The sequence below is a fragment of the Peromyscus maniculatus genome, chromosome 16 (assembly GCF_049852395.1).
Source record: "Peromyscus maniculatus bairdii isolate BWxNUB_F1_BW_parent chromosome 16, HU_Pman_BW_mat_3.1, whole genome shotgun sequence".
Taxonomy (NCBI): domain Eukaryota; kingdom Metazoa; phylum Chordata; class Mammalia; order Rodentia; family Cricetidae; genus Peromyscus; species Peromyscus maniculatus.
This window is the reverse complement of record NC_134867.1, coordinates 63,793,607-63,810,128: the sequence shown is the minus strand read 5'-3', so window position 1 is coordinate 63,810,128 and position 16,522 is coordinate 63,793,607. Positions and strand designations below refer to the sequence as shown.

The following is a 16,522-nucleotide window of genomic DNA, read 5'->3' as shown; positions in this document are numbered from 1 at the left end:
TCTAGAAAGCAAAGGTGATGCTCAGCCTGGTCCTGGGGTACAGAGGCTCACACTTCTGGGAGAACTGCCTGCATTTACTTGAACAAGTCTGATGTAGTTATAGGCACTGATCCCCTGAGGCACAAAGAGTTGTTGTTGTTGTGAGACAGTCTCTCTATATAGCCCTGGTTGTCCTGGAACTTATGTAGCTCAAGCTGGCCTCAGACTCACAGAGATCCACCTGCCACTGCCTCCTGAGTGTTAGGATTAAAGGTGTGAGCCCCTCTGCCCAGCCTAAGGAGCTTATTTTCTGTGGATCCCCCAAGTCTCACCAATGAGATGACACAGAAGGATTCCAGACTGTCACCTAGCCTGAAATCCATCCCACAGGACCAGGTCTCTGCAGACTCTCCAAACCCAGACACAGCCCTCTGCTTTTCCCATGGCTAGTGCTATAGTATTCAGGCAGCTGCCATGGGGATGGCATTTGCTGCATGGAAGCATATTTGTGTGATTAATTAATGACAATCTGGAGGCTACAGACCTGGTCACTAGTCAACTTTACAATCTTTTAATTAAATACACCAAGGAGAATACAATAAATCACAGCCATATTTAGCTGATGTTGGCAGATTTGTGTTCCATAGGAAGTTACAAGTTGAATGCTATGATTTAATGCTTGTTTTCTTCCATTTTGTAGGTTCTGGGAGCTTCCATGTTCTTCCCAGGAGGCTTACCATATCATAAATAACACTAAACACACACGCTTTAAGTTTGAAAGAGCAACATGGCCCTTGAGCTGACCAGAGCTGTGTAAACATGTAGACTGGGTGGGTTCTGGAGACATGGAGGAGCCCTGACTCTCATTTATTGAGATCATGGGTTGACTGGTTTTCCCAGGACCTCAAGAGGGAAGCCGGTTTAAGAGTCCTCTGCTGGATGGGTGTGTGTCTTCAGGATTTACCTAGCTACTGGGGCTAGCTCCTCCTCCCTTACATTGGAGGATGTGATTTATTGAGGTCTCTCTAGGTACTGTCATTTAGAAGTTCACCGTGACAACCATTAAAACCTTGACATAATCTTTTTGGTGTCAGTTATAGAGAAACACATTATGATGTCATTGCTCCTCCCCCTTTTCAAGTTGACTCCCTTATTGATAAGATTTTAGTTATACAAACACGTTATCAGTTTCACAGCACATATGGAATTTGCACCTCCATATGTGGATGCTTCTTGACCCATGACTGTGCAGGATAAAGCTGCTTTTCCTTGCATGTTGCTGTCTCAGAGAGAAGCTGTATCTGCTCCATCATACGGTTAGCAGCCCGTAGCCTGTCATGGAATCTGCAAGCTGCAAATGGGTGCCATTTAGGGTCAGAATTATACCAACAACTCCTAAGTACGTCAGCGTCGGTGTTAATACACAGAAAAGCTGGTGTTTCCATAGAGATATATAAAGCAGAATATGGGGGTGGTGTGTGTGGGGAGATGGCTCAGTGGGTCAAGAGTTCTGAGATCCAATCCCTGGCACTTAGGCAAAAGCTGGATGTAGAAGGACATGCCAGTAACCCTAGGGCTGGGAGAGTAGAACAGACAGATTTACTGGCCAGTCAGTGTGGCCAATCAGTGAGCCCCAGGCTCAATGAAAGACCCTGTCTCAAAAATAAAATAAAATAAAAAAGAAAGAAAGGAGAGAGAGAAAAACGGTGAACAATTGAGAGACACCTGATGTTGACCCACACATCCACACAGACATGTACAGACTCAACCCACTGAGATTAGACAAGGCTCAAGGGTGAATTATTTTTCCAAGTAAGCTTTGTTGCACCAACCAAGGCAAGCTACACCTACCTGGGAGTAGAACTGGGGGGTTACATTTTAGTAAGTTTTCTGATATTTCCTCTTACTTAGGTTTATGAGTCCTCACCCTACATAATTTTGTAGGAAGGATACAATAGTTCCTCTTAAAAGAATTCTTTTATTCTCCTTAAATTATAACTGAACATTAAACATCAGAATTGAAGGCAATTTTCAAAGATAGAATAAGCTTATTAGTTTGAAATGAGGACACATTAAAGCTTTTATTCTGGTCTGCACTTTCCAGACAGTTGAATTTTTTTGGGGGGGGGGTGTATGTTTAGAGACAGGGTTTCTCTGAGTAGTTTTGGTGCCTGTCCTGGACCTCACTCTGTAGACCAGGCTGGCCTCAAACTCACAGAGATCCGCCTGGCTCTGCCTCCTAGAGTGCTGGCATGCACCACCACTGCCCAGCAGATAGTTGATTTTTTTAAATGAATACTTACATAAAGAAACTAAAATTTTAGGATCCTGGTAACTCACATTTCCAAACTCTGTGAGGAACCAGGTCTTACTGGATACCAAATCTGTGGATGCCTTTAGCATCCTGTTTTCAGATTTGTTTGCAAGACACCTCTGTAAATTGCCCAGCCTCAAGTATGTATAACTAAATCTGAGGGACCCAGACCCTTTGGTTTGTTAATGAAAACAGCAACATCAAAACACCTCCCAAAACAGACAAACAAAAAACTGCAACTATCACCTTGAAGGGGACGAGAATTTGTTTATTCTGGAGCCAGATATGAGTGCCCATCATCCTGGAAAACAGACTTAAGTTTCTCCAAACACCATGATGTACTGAGGCAGCAGTTTCATGAACTTTTTATAAAAATGGAGCAGAGTGAGGCTGGAGAACGGCCCGGTTAAGAGCCCTGGCTACTCTTGCAGAGGACTCGTTTGTTTTCCAGCCCCACATAGGAGCTTATAATCATCTGTAACTCCAGCTTCGTGAGATCCAATGCCCTCTTCTAGATCTCCAGGCATCAGGCACCCATCTGGTACACGCATACATGCAGGAAATGCATGCATGCACATAAAATTAAAAAATAATAAATCTTTAGAAACAAAAAGTATAAATATCTGAAGACACCTTTGTAATAACTTGGTGGAAACATTGGGTAGGTAGGTTACAGAGAAGCAGGGAGACATCTTCTGGAGGTCTCAGATACAATCTGACAGTGGTCATAGCTTTCTGGCTGGTTGGAAAACCAGTGCTTTGCTGGGCAGTGGTAGCACAGGGCTTTAATCCCAGCTGAGGCAGGTGGACCTTGGGGTTTGGGGCCTGGTCTACACAGCAAGTTCCAGGACAGCTAGGGCCACACAGAGAAACCTTGTCTCAGTGGCCCCTCCCCCTGTCAAAAAAAAAAAAAGGGTAAGAAAGCCAGCACAGCATTTTGTGTTTGTGTGTGCATGCGCACACACACATCCCAAATGATGTACAGAGGTCAGGAACAGAAGATGGCAATCATTAAGAGAGCTAAAGATGGCCCAGGACAATTTGGCCCTGGACTTGGGACATTCTAAACTCTGCCTAATCGCCGAGGTTTATTAGTCAATCAGCCTTGCAAAAAGTTCAGTGGAAGATGCAGCTTCTCTCCAGAACTTTCATGCGCAGATTCCTGTAGACAAGCCATCTCCTGCCCTGGAGCAATCGAGAGTCTCCCAGGCAACAGTTCTGTAAGACCCCCCCTACTTTCCAGGGTTATCCCCTGACACAGTGGCCTTGTCCAGCCCCAGGTCACTTGGACCCTCTGTCTGCAGCCCCTCAGCAGACAGGCTCAGCACTGTTCATGGGGAAGTCTCTCAGCCCGATCACAGGTACTTCTTAGGGCGAGCACTTGGTGTCTCAGCATGGCCACACCCCTCTTTATCTTGTAGAACTTGTATATGTGTGGCAGGTCTTAGTGTCTGAGGACCTTCCCAGTCTTTACGGTCTCCTGCCCGGGTGAAAAGAGAGACTGTAGTTCCACTTTTACTGCAGAATCATCGAATTTCAGATCCTGGAATGAGCTGTCTAAAGTCAGTCCGAAGCTAGGAAGTATCAGAATGAGCAGGGACTGATGGATGCTCTCACCCCAAGTTCATTTGGTCTGCTCACCATAGTAATTAGCCTCAGAGGCATGAATCTTGCTGTGTGACCAGGAGCAAGTCCCTGTGCCTCTCTGTGCCATGCAAACTGGTGATGAGGACAGACAGAGACAACTTGGGTCAAGTGCTGGCTGCAATCCTTAGTAAACCCTGGCTGCCCTCATCTGCCTCAGACTCTGCAAGGAGGAGGCCTAGGTACATTTTAGAGTGAACTTGTATTCTTTCTGCTGCTCATTTTAACTCACCGGGAAAGTTTAAGTGCTGGGTTGCTGGAGCCTGCTGCAAGGCAGCTGGATTTAAATATGAATGCCTGCATCTCCTCAGTATATGCAAAGACTCCTCAGTGGTAGTAATTATAGAACCAGGAGGGATTCTGGTGGGTACATTGTGGCATTAAGTGGCTCATTTAATGGAACTCATGCCGTTACCTCAGCAGGCTGGATGAAAATAAAGAGATCAAAGCTGTCATTGCTAACTCTGAATTACCTGGCTTTTGTCTGTTTGATTGATTGTGACAATCTTAACATTTAAAAAAAAATGTATAACATTATTTTTCAAGCTTTTTTTTTTTTTTTTGGTATGTGAAAGACAAGTGCAGGAAGATTGTGTTTGCATCCAGCTATTGAGGACGTATAATTCCAGAGGGAAAGGACCGCTGTCATTACACAAGTTCACTTTTTTAAGTACATCAGTAAAATACTAATTGCACATATATTTTTTCCAACAGTTTTCTCTTTCTTTTTCTTTTTTTTCATAAAGTAGTTGCAGGCACTGGGGAGTCCTGAGGAGCAGCAATACCCCTCACCAATTCAGGCTGAGTGTAAGTCATGACGAGGGTGAGGAGCTTGTGGAGAGCTTACAACCTATTCGTGTGTGAATAACATACACACTAGGCTGCTTGCCTCCTATTCATGGTGTGAATAGTGCACACACTAGGCTGCTTATATCCTATTCATGGTATGAATAGTGCACACACTAAGCTGCTTATAACCTATTCATGGTGTGAATAGTGCACATACTAGGCTGCTTATATCCTATTCATGGTATGAATAATGCACACACTAGGCTGCCTACATCCTACTCATAGTGTGAATAACATACATACTAGGCTACTTACATCCTATTCATGGTGTGAATAGTGCACACACTAGGCTGCTTACAGCCTGTTCATGGTGTGGATAATGCACACACTAGGCTACTCTTTCCATCAGCCCAGCAAGGTGGGGAAGCTTGATTAGCAGCCTCTGGGGCCAGATGATAGATTTATCCCCCAGCTGCATACTTTCCCTTAGGCAAGAATATTGTTTAACAATATTAACATTAAAAGTGTATAACATTAATTTTCAAGCTGTGTGTGTGAGTGTGAGTGAGTGTGAGGTTAAGCACCCTGCAGACAGCTTGTCTACAACTCAGGGCTCTTGCAAACTCTGATGACATTCAAGTGTCCACAGCAAACTGCTACATCAGTTGAATGTGCAGGGGGAAGCACCACCTGCTCCCAGGTCTTGCACACTGGGAGATTGGGGGAGTTGGCTGTACACTGCATGATGGACCGAAGCCAATAGGAAAGGCGGAAGGCTGGAGGACCAGCCCAGGCCATCACAAGAATAAGGGTCCATCTCTGCGCCTTGGGGTGGTGGGCCTGTGGACTTGGTTTGGGGAGCAATACCCCACAGAGGATGGGGTGGAGGGTTCTCTGGGAAGACTTCTCTTTGTTCTTCACGCTCTTCATATGGATGTCTTGATTTTCACGAATGAGCTAGAAACAAGTTTAAACTAGATTTTTGCAATGATGACAATCCCAAAATCAATTGAAACCTAAAATTAAATCAGAGAGACGGTTGTTCAAACTCCCCAGATTAAATGACTTGACTGACACCTACCGTCGACAGAATGTCATGCAGAGATTCCAACCACACAAATGTGAGCAAAGCTTGTTGGCTTTAAATACAATTAAAAATAACTCGAGTGTGAATCACACAGGAGGGGAGTGAGGACAGATGCTCACCAAAGTGAGTTTTGAAAGGGTGTTTCAGATGGGTGCTCTCACCCCGGGGTGTTGTTAGAGGATTCCCATGGGGGAGTAAAGAGAAAGCCGGTGTCTCGGCCAACAGATATTTTAGCACTGTCCTTATTTAGTTCCTAACTTTAATGTGTGTTTCCTAACGCACACGGCATGTTGTTCCTCAGTCGGCACTTTCCATTGTGTATCATTTACTAAGAGGTGCACAACAAATTAGGAGGTGTTACCATTACTCCACTGATTGGAAGAGGCTTGCAGCATCATCTACCCCACGCTTTTCTAGAACGTGCTAGCACTGCAGGTGTGAGTCTGTGAGAGCTCCCAGCATCTTCCCACTGGATGGGAGTCGTTGTTTGAGAAGACAGCCAGCACCTTCAGTTGGCTCTTCTGTGGTAAACTGCTGTTCTTACACAGACTTCTGCTTTCTCTGACGTACTAATAAGGAACAGAGATTGTTGAGAAAAAGAATAGCCAGGTGATATATTAGGGAGAGAGAGAGATGTACTCTAGAATGTAGAAAAAGGAAATTCCTGCTAAATGTTCAAGATCTGGGCCTTCCAGTGCTTTTACTATTCAAAACTTGAGAGAGCACAACCAGCTCAAATATTCCCAAGGTGACTGTTACCTTTGGGAGGTTGGTGGGATGTAAGGTGGGGATGGAGGTGAGGATGGGGTTAGGGTGAGGATGGAGATGGGGATGGAGGTGGGGATGGAGATGATGATGGGGATGGAGATGAGGATGAGAATGGATGTGAGGATGGAGATGATGGGGATAGAGATGGGATGGAGATGATGATGGGGATGGGGATGGAGATGAGGATGGGGATGGAGATGATGATGAGGATGGAGGTGGGGATGGGGATGGGGATGAAGGTGAGGGTGGGGGTAGAGGTAGGGGTAGAAGTGAAGATGGAGATGAGGATGGAGATGATGATGAGGAGAATGGAGGTGAGGATGGAGAGAGATGGGCTGAGGATGGGGATAATAGGAATGAAGATGGAGATTAGTTAAATAGGGATGAGACGGTGAAGAAGGCAGTAAGAATGGGATGGACATGACAGAGGTGGGATGCAGGCCACGAGAAGAGGGAAGCTTAAAAAGGGAAGCTGAGCTGGCCTGAGGAGCCCTGTCCATTCCTAGGAACCTAGGGACATCTCAGTTTTTCAGAATCATTTCTTTGTAAGACTCAGAACCCCCAAATTTCCAGAAGTTGTTTAGGTCTTGTGTGGTCAGTCGGCCCACCGTGCTAGTCAGGGTTGGAAGAGGGCTACCTTACGGTTTCATGTATGTTTCCTCTTTCTGAAACGTCTTCTCTTCCGTCTTGACCACTTGTTGGAAGGAACAGTTACCACTGTAGTCAGCTCCTCAGGAAAAGTTTGAGAGCAATCTGACAGCTGCTGAGGAGCGTCTTGTGTAAGCTATTGTGCCACTGTGGTGATTATCATTCTTTGAGCTCCTCTGTTGAAAGGCACTATTTAAAGCAGAGTACTTTTGCATATTAACTCATGATTCCAGTGACACCCTTGGAGGGAAGGTAGGTGGTATGATGACTCACTCAAGGTCACGTTAGTAAGACAGTGAGAGAGTTTGGCAGGTGGAAGAAGAGTTTCCGGAGTTTTCTAAAGTGTTCTTCTCACCAAACTTGTCTCATTCTGGGACGGGAAGCCACAGCTTCGTTTTAACCTCCAGGAGGGTTCTTGTCTGCAAAACCTCAGACTTAACTCCAAAGTAGAGAAGGGTCCTAGTGGGGGGGGGCGGGGGCTAGCTGTCAGTCACATGGGCCTGCCAGGAAGCAGAGGAAAGCAGAGAGGAGCTGGGTTCTAAACACAGCAAGAGCTGGGCTTGATTTGAGGAACCCCAGCCAGTGGGGAGCAAACCCTGGAGTGGATTCCTCTTTGCTCCAGTCAGAGTCCCAGAAGGAGCCTCCTGCGGACTGAATTTACAGAATAGCGGGTTCTTGGAGACAAAAAAGCAAAGCAAGAAAAGCCATTTGAAAAGCACTAACCTGCCTCCTGTGCGTTAGTACTTGGTAGTAGGCATGTCACAGTGAAACAACCGTGTCTCCCAGGCACAGGGCAGGGCACAGCAGAGACAGCAGCTGCAGCGCCATGGCTCTACTAAATGCCACTCCACCGTATACGCTCCCAAGACCTCATGCCTAAGGTGGCCCAGTGTGCCATCCGGCCTTCATCTGTCTACTTCCTACATTTGGGCTTTATGACCCCACAGAAGTGTCTAATGATTTCTATAGCAGTGTTAGGTGATTGGAAGCAATGATGGTTCTCACTGCTTCTACCATTTCAAAATCTCCCCAGTCCCTGGATATGAAGCAATGCTTCTACCAGGGGAGGAGGCTGGGGCAAGTCAGATGGGTTAGGGTAGAGAGGGCCAGAGCAGCACATGCAGTGAGCAGCCAGTGCGACCTGCCAATCATGGCGGCAGCCGAGGGAAGGTCAGTGCGGATGGAAGGTGACGTGGCCAGGCTGGGGTCAGCAGGACGCGGTTTGCCCTTGATGCCCAAGTCCTAGTGTATAGGAAGCAGGGGACAGGGGCTTGGGGAGAGGAGCATCACAAAGTTGAGAGGGGCAAAGGGACTCAAGACCCTGGATCCGTCCTGAATAAGGGAAGTATAGAATCGAGTCGGGGACAAGGTAAGACAGCAGATGAGTTGCCCTGCTCCTGGGTAAATGGGACCACACAGTGTCACTCAGCCATTTCTGACCTAAGGGGAGGATTGGCCAACTAGTCTCAGGCTGGTGTCTGCCAGGAGCATGGCTGGATTCCAATCCTGCAATGTGAGTTAATTTACTGTAGAAATTCTCAGTAGAGACATGTCAGCTAGGGATGTTTCCCTGGCTCCCCATCCCATGGCCACATTTCTGGTTCATTCTGTGGCACCTTCACGTCCTCCCTAGAGAACTGCTCTGCAGCCAGCCAGCAGCTCTGCCATCTAGCTGATTCTCTGACCACCTGATTGTCCTGTCTGAGATTGGTTATGTGTTATCTTTCTCTTTGGTGTGCGTTTCAGGACTTGATATTCAAAGCTGACGTTCAGCTCTCTAATAAGGCAAATATACCTCGTGTTCTAGTTAGAGTTACTTGGAACACAAAACTAAAAAAAAACTTGGGGAGGAAAGGGTTTATTTGGCTTACACTTCCACATCTGTTCATCACCAAAGGGAGTCAGGACAAAAACTCAAACAAGGTAGGAACCCAGAGGCAGGAGCCGATGCAGAGGCCATGGAGGGGAGCTGCTTACTGGCTTGTTCATCATGGCTTGGTCAGGCGGCTTTCTTATGGAACCCAGGACCACCAGCTCAGGGGATGGCACTACCCACCGTGGGCTGGAGTCTCCCCCTTCAATCACTAATTAAGAAAATATCCTACAGGCTTGCCTACAGCCTGACCTTACAGAGATATTTTCTTAATTGAGGATCCCTCCTCTCAGATGACTTTAGCTTGTGTCAAGTTGATGGAAAACTATGCTGCACACCTTGTTATTTCCAACAGCCTGAGAACGAGGAAAGTGTTGACCATGTCCCGGGGGACTGACGGCCCAAGGACCCCAGAGTCTGGGGTGCAGCAGGGGAAGGGTGTGACGGAGCCAGCCAGAGGGGAGGGTGCCTGAGCCTACTTGTTCTTTTAGTCAGGAGGCCTGTTCTGGGTTATTTTCCATCCCACTCAGAATATGCGCGGCAGCAAGAAACAGGCAACCCTGTTTTGTCAGGATTTAATCTCGAAACGGGAGGAGAATACTTATGATCACATGTGTGTACACATAAGCATTTGTGGATGTATGTGCTTGGAAATGTGCACGCATACACAGATGTATGTGTGTATCTCTCTGTTGATGAACCTGATGACATCGTTTGTTTAGGGGAATACGTGTACAAGTGTCTGTGTTCTGTGTGCATGTATGAGTTCACAAAGCATGTTCACACACGTTTTTGCATACATATATATTTATGCATGGTGAGTGTTTACATGCTTGTGTATAAAGCTGTGTGTGTGTATACATATATAAGCACACAAGTATATGTTAATTTGTATCTGTATATGTGTTTGTGTTAGTACATGTATGCAGAAGTATGTGCATGCCTGTGTGTGTGTACTCATGCGTATATATGTATTGAGGACCTAACTACCCCATACTGACCCCTGTGTGGTGGGCTGGCAGAGCATCTTTGTTCTGCAAAGACCAGACAAGTGATCAAGGAGGAAGACCAGGAGCAGACTGGAAGGCCCTGTGAGCGTTTGGGGTCTCTGGGCTCTGCAGAGCAACATCTTTGATGGCCGACCTGGGTAACTAGCTTGGCGTCAGCACTGAGGGTCTGTGGTCACAGCGGCGAGTCCTCAGAGCAGCAGCTGGCAGGTGTTGTTCTGACTGACTAGGGACCTCACCCCAGACTCTTGAAGCTGGGTGAGCGGTAAGAACACATACTGGCTTCCAGAGCAGAAGGTGCAGGGCCGTGTCTCCAGGGCCCCTGCTCCAGGTCTCCGCAGCAGCCGCTGCTGCTCTTCTCCTCCTCACCTTCCTTGGCAAGGTTCTTCTCGGCTTTGCTGAAATCCCTGACTGGGGGGAATGTAGCCGCCCGCCCCCTGGATGCCCCTCTCCGGGCTGCCTTCTATGGGAAAGTGGGGGGCACTGAGATAGGAGCCACATCGGCAGATGGACATTTGAGGGCCTTGGCGGGACACAGGGATGCCTTGGACACAGGGAACCCACGCCCTCCCTCCGAAAGCAGGTCTGCATTCCTCATTCAACTGTGTCAGTATTCTGAGTGCTCGGTGCTGAGTCCCCATGCCATTTTCACACCTCTACGGTGCTGTACGCAGATTCATAGAGGAGGAAGAGGAGGTCTTAAGGGCTGTCCGAGCTCTCCCCAGTAGGAGAGTCCATGTCTTCCAATCCTTTGGTTCACCTCGCCATGCCCTACATCCAGAGATGCTGTTGCAGTTTGAAAGAAAATGGCTCCCGTAGGCTCACAGGGAGTGGCACTATTAGGAGGTGTGGCCTTGTTGGGCTAGGTGTGGCTTTGTTGAAGGGGATATGTCATTAGGGAACAGGCTTTGAGGTCTCAGAAGCTCAAGCCTGGCCAGTGTGTCACTGTTACTTCCTGCTGCCTGAGAATCCAGATGTAGAACCCTCAGCTCCTTCTCCAGCACCATGCTTGTCCACATGCCACCATGCTTCCTGCCATGGTGACAAATGGACTGAACCTCTGAAACTGTAAGTCACCCCCAATTAAGTGTTTTCTTTTATATGAGTTGCCATGGTCATGGTGTCTCTTTGTTAGCAATAAAACCCTAACTAAGAAAGTTGGTACCAGGGCCTGGGGTATTGCTGTGATGGGACTGATCATTTGCTTTTGTTTGGAGGAGTATGGACTTTAGACTGTGGATTAGAAAAGCAGTTGAATGCTTTAAGTGGGCCTTAGTGGGCCAGACTAGTAGGAACATGGAAGACAGTGATGCAGAGGGTGATTTTAACTATAAGGGCCTGGCTCAAGAGGTTTCAGGGGAGAAGAATGTTAGTGTGTGGCCTAGAGACTGTTCTTGTGATATTTTGGTGAAGAATGTATCTGCTGCTTGCCCTTGTCCAAAAAAAAAAAAAAAAAAATCTGTCTGAGGCTAAAATGAAGAGTTATGGATTAGTTGCGTTGGCAGAGGAAATCTCAAAACAGCCTAGTAGAGACTCTATTGTGTGGTTGTTAGTGTTCACTTTTATGAAGATCTCTAATGAAAAAGAACAAGCTGAGCAAGGAAAAAATACAACATGTACAGTTCACGGAGAAAGAGGGTACCAGGAAGTGGAATGGAGCTAAATCCTGTGTTCAAGGAGATAAACAGAGTAAAGGAAAGCCTGATGCTAAGTGGAATAAAGGGAACAGTGACCTCAGGGCAAGATCCCACCAGGTAAGCTTTGAACTTGTGAAAAGGAGTTAAAAGCTTGGAGCTGAATGTGGTAGTGTGTGCTTTTGATCCCAGCACTCCAGAGGCAGAGGGAGGCAGATCTCTGAGTTCAAGGCCAGCCTGGTCTACAGAGTGAGTTCCAGGACAGCCAAGCATAGGCAATGAGGGAAAACATAGAAAACAGAGAGCTGGTGAAAGTGTATTTGAATGAGGGCGCCACATTCCAGCAAGCAGCAGAACTTGGCAGTGTTGGCCACATGGTTTTAGAGTCAAGAATAGAAAAAAGGGCTTATGGAATCTCCCTCCACGACCAAGGAAAGCTGCTGAGGTCAGGTGTGTGTCAGGGGTGTCCCTGCATGGAGGCCTACCGAGGCTATTGTATGAAGTTATGAATTTAAAGCCTGGATTGCCTTGGAGACCCCAAGATGTTAGAGATGCCTGAGCTGTGGGATACCTGCTGAGGAGAGCTCCTAACAGGGAGTGAAAGCAACCCAAGAGAGAGAAGTGTGCTGCGGTCAACAAAGCTGGACAGAGTTGGAGATCTGAAGGGCATTTGATATCAGACATGGAGATGCAGAGTTTGGAGTTTGCCCAGCTGGTTTTTGGTCTTGGTTTGGCCCAGTATTTCCTCACTATTCTCCTTTTCTTCCCTTTTGGAATGGTAATGTATATTCTGTGCCATTATATGTTAGAAGTATGTGATCTGCTTTTTTATTTTGATTTTCTAGGGAGTTACAATTAAGAGATTGCATGAATCTCAGAAGAGACTTTGGACTTTCACAAGCTTGAGACTGTGATAGACTATGGGGACTATTGAAGTTGGACTGAATGCATTTTTTCATTATGATATGACTACAAGCCTATGGGAGCCAGGGAGTGGAGTGTGGTGGTTTTAATAAAAGTGGCTCCCATAGGCTCGCCAGGAGTGGCACTATTAGGAGGTATGGCTTTGTTGGAGAAGGTGTGTCACTACAGGGTGGGTTCTGAGGTCTCATAAGCTCAAGCCTGGCCAGTGTGTCACTGTTACTTCCTGCTGCCTGTGGATCCAGATGTGGAACTCTCAGTTCCTTCTCCTGCACCATGTCTGCCTACATGCTGTCATGCTTCCCACCACGACGACAATGGACTAAACCTCTGAACTGTAAGCCAGCCTCAGTTAAATGTTTTCCTTTATAAGAGTTGCTGTGGTCATGGTGTCCCTTCACAGCAATAAAAACCCTAACTAAGACAGAAGTCAAAATGCTCCTCCAGGGACACTCACTGAGTCAACCATGATATCCGCCACACAATTACCATGGCTCAGAGGAAGGGAAGGGTGATCTGTAAAAGGGTCTGCATATTTCTTTGGGGCTGATGAAAATGTCCAGAATTGGATAGTGTGGTAGTTGCACCCTCTTGCAGATAGACTGAGAATTGCCAAATTGCACTTATTAAAGGGGTGAATATCATGGGCTATGAGTTACATCTCAATCAAAAGCTAGAAAAAATAGGATTTCAAAAAGAAAACAAACTGTCTTGCATAAAGAAAAACAAAGGTTAAAAAAAAAGTCTTAGAAATTCCTAGTTTATATTCACCATTTCCTGGCTTAATTTCATTCTGGCCAAAAGGCATTCCATTAGTGTGGGCTTTTCAGTGACTGTAGGAAGTGACAAATGGTGTGGCATGATTTTAAAGTGAAATGTTATTCTCCCAGAGGGCTTGAGGGAGGTTGTAAATTGTGGGAAGAGAACAGAATTGCTTTCTGATGTTGCCGGAGCCCGGCAATTACAGTGGGCACAGCTCCTGCCCAGCTCGTGGGCAGAGGGTGGCTGGTATGTTTGGGAATTCTTTAGCCTCTCATTTCTCCACGAGATGTGGGGAAAGCATCGCTCTTAACCACGAGACAGACGTAAGGTGCACAGAACAGGTGGGTCACTCGGAGGAATCCGAGGTCTCTGGAGTCACCGTCGTTCACCGTATGGGTGGTGCCTGTGTTCCTCCCTCTCCTTTTCTGAAATAATATCTGACAGATGGTGCTTGTGTGTATTTCCCAAGGAAAGACACGGGCAGAGAGGTTAAACATAGAACCGGTATCAAATGTGATACCCCGAGGGAAGGGATGTTTGAAAGCATAGAAAGAAAAATCATCAATAAGCAGAAGAGGCACAAAGTAAGAACCCAGCGGTTGCGATTTGGCAGCCTCGTGGGTTGTGCCAACAGCAGTGTCTGGGCTGCGGATGGCATCTGGAGAGGGCTCTGTGGCCTCAGGAGGGTCAAGCCATGTTCTGCCTTAGCGGTCTTGTTTCTCCAGCCTCCATTTTTTTCTGTGCAGCATTGGTATCACCCTCAGGCTTTGGAGGATTTGGACACCCTGGGAAAGGAGTTTCCATGCTCACGGGCCCCTGAGACCAGGCCTCCTCCAAGTGGCAATACTGCCTTCTCCAGGACACTTCTGTTCTAAGGACCCAGATCAATCAGAACATCTTGGCAGCAGATGCACCTGCAGAGTAAGCTGGAATGTAAGCGGGCATTGACGTGTCATTAATCACAAAGTAATAAAGACGTCCAAGAGTTCCCAGAAGCAGGAACATCGCTGCCAAGCAAAACATGCAGCGTGGCTAGGCATCCACAGGTAGTCATGGAGCCCGAGGGTCTGCTCCTCACTCCCCCACTCGGGGACGCCCTAGGACTCCCAGGACAGCTCAGACAGGTCAGAGTGCCACAAGAAGAGCAGGTCCAGTGCCAACTTGCCACACCTGGAAGGGAGCTTAAAGTGTGTCCGAAAATAAGTATTTGCTCCGCGAGACCGCCGTGTAAAAGATGAGGTGGCTCAGTCCCTAGCATTTGCCTGGCAGGCGTGAGGACCTGAGTCCGATCACCCAGAAGCTAGCATGGCGCTGCGCTCTGGCAATCCTGTCAGAGTTCCAGGCCAACAAGAGACATCCTCTCAAAAAATCAGGGTGGATGGCACCTAAGGAATGACAGCTGAGGTTGATTGCTGGTGTGTATGCACACACACACACACACACACACACACACACACACACACACATACATTCATCCACACACGGGCACCTATATACACTAACATGTGCACAATATAAATACATACACATACATGCACACACATGGGCACCTGTGCAGACAAACACATACACACATCTGCATCCATACGCGTACATACATGCAGGCATACGCATGGGCACTTACACACACACAGGAAATAAAAATCAAACTGACTTCTGTGTAGGGTACGCCTGGGCAGGGAGAGGCCTCTGGGTCCTCGGATGACCTGCAGCCTCCTCTGGAACCTCATCACCAGCAGCAGCAGGAGCAACAATAGCCACAGAAGTGTAGCCAGCGCCTCCCAGGGGCCGACTGGGGACACGGAGGCTTTGGACAGGAGCGGATGTGGAAGCAGTGTGACACGATGGTCACTTCCTCTAACGGGGAGGAGGCCACAGCTGCAGTGTGACCAGCCGTGGGGGAGGCCTGAGTCAGGCTGGGCCGTGTGGAATGGCTCTTTTTGGAGTTGAAATGGACTATTTTGACTCCAACAGTATTTATTTCTAGCCATGTTGAGCGAATAGGAAAGGATGGGCTGGGCCGCTGAACACTGTATGGCGGGGCCATCCAACAGTCCTCGCCGCTGGAAGTTGTCCGGTCTCAGCCCTGCCTTCCTCTGATGCGCCTGCCCTGCTCTGCTCTGTGGACCCTCTGTCGCTCTCCTCCTCGATGCTGCCGCCTGCTCAGACCATCCTTCTGGACAGGCACTGCCTACTTGGGCTCTGGTGTCCAGGCCCCTCAGCCAGAGCAGCTGGTGACCTGGTTGGTGTCCAGCAATGGAGGACAGCGGTGTTACCACCTCCATTACCTGTGGCCCAAAGATACAGGATCCGTACACACAGGAAGCTTTTGGACTGGGTCCCTCGAGTGGGGAACAGCTCAGGACACTCCCAGCCTGCTCCAAAGCATTCAGGGAAGATCTGAGCCAAGAGCCGAGATGAAGAAGAGGCTCCGTCTTAGCATCGTTTGATAGTCTAGAGGGCAGGTCTTTGGGGAAACTGGTTCAAGTGCCTGGTGTAAGCAGCGAGTGTCGCCACGCCTGATTCGGGATAGCATCAGAACCTTGGGTCCTGTGTAGACTTTGGTCTAATGCACACACAGCTTGTTCTTGTCCCACATGGGGGCCACCTTACCTCATGCATGTTCCTAGGATAAAGCCCTCTGTCTACAACAGGCAGACAGGTAGAGTGCAGGGCCTCTGATGAATTAGCTGGCCCTGGTTGGCCAGCCCAGTTGCCAGGCACACAGCCCCTCCACGTGCCCAGACTTGCTGGCCAAATGGAGTTCTAAAGAGAGTGACACCTGGCCCTCATGTTCAGGGATACCAAACAGGAAGCCTGGCTGGTGTCTTGAGCCATGTGTGGACATGCTGTCTGGACCCAGAGGGATGTTTCCTTGAGTTATGGCAGCACCCCCAAAGCCTCCCATTCCTCTGATTCCTTTGTCCAGGTGGGAGCACACCCCTCCCACTCCCTACATGGAGACCACAGGGGACTTAGGAAAGATAAATGTCCATCTGGACATTGTAGCCTCCTAGCCTGGTGAATCACTGTCTGGGCTCACCATTCAGCAAGGACACTGAGCCTTACACAACAAGCAGAAAATACCATCTCAGG

At 47.9% G+C, this 16,522-nt stretch overlaps 1 protein-coding gene across 3 annotated transcripts in view; it reads left to right on the top strand.

Annotated features, from left to right (window-relative positions):
* The window catches only part of Pde10a (phosphodiesterase 10A), a 432,646-nt gene that overhangs the window by 75,362 nt on the left and 340,762 nt on the right, over nt 1-16,522 (top strand). The window lies entirely within an intron of this gene.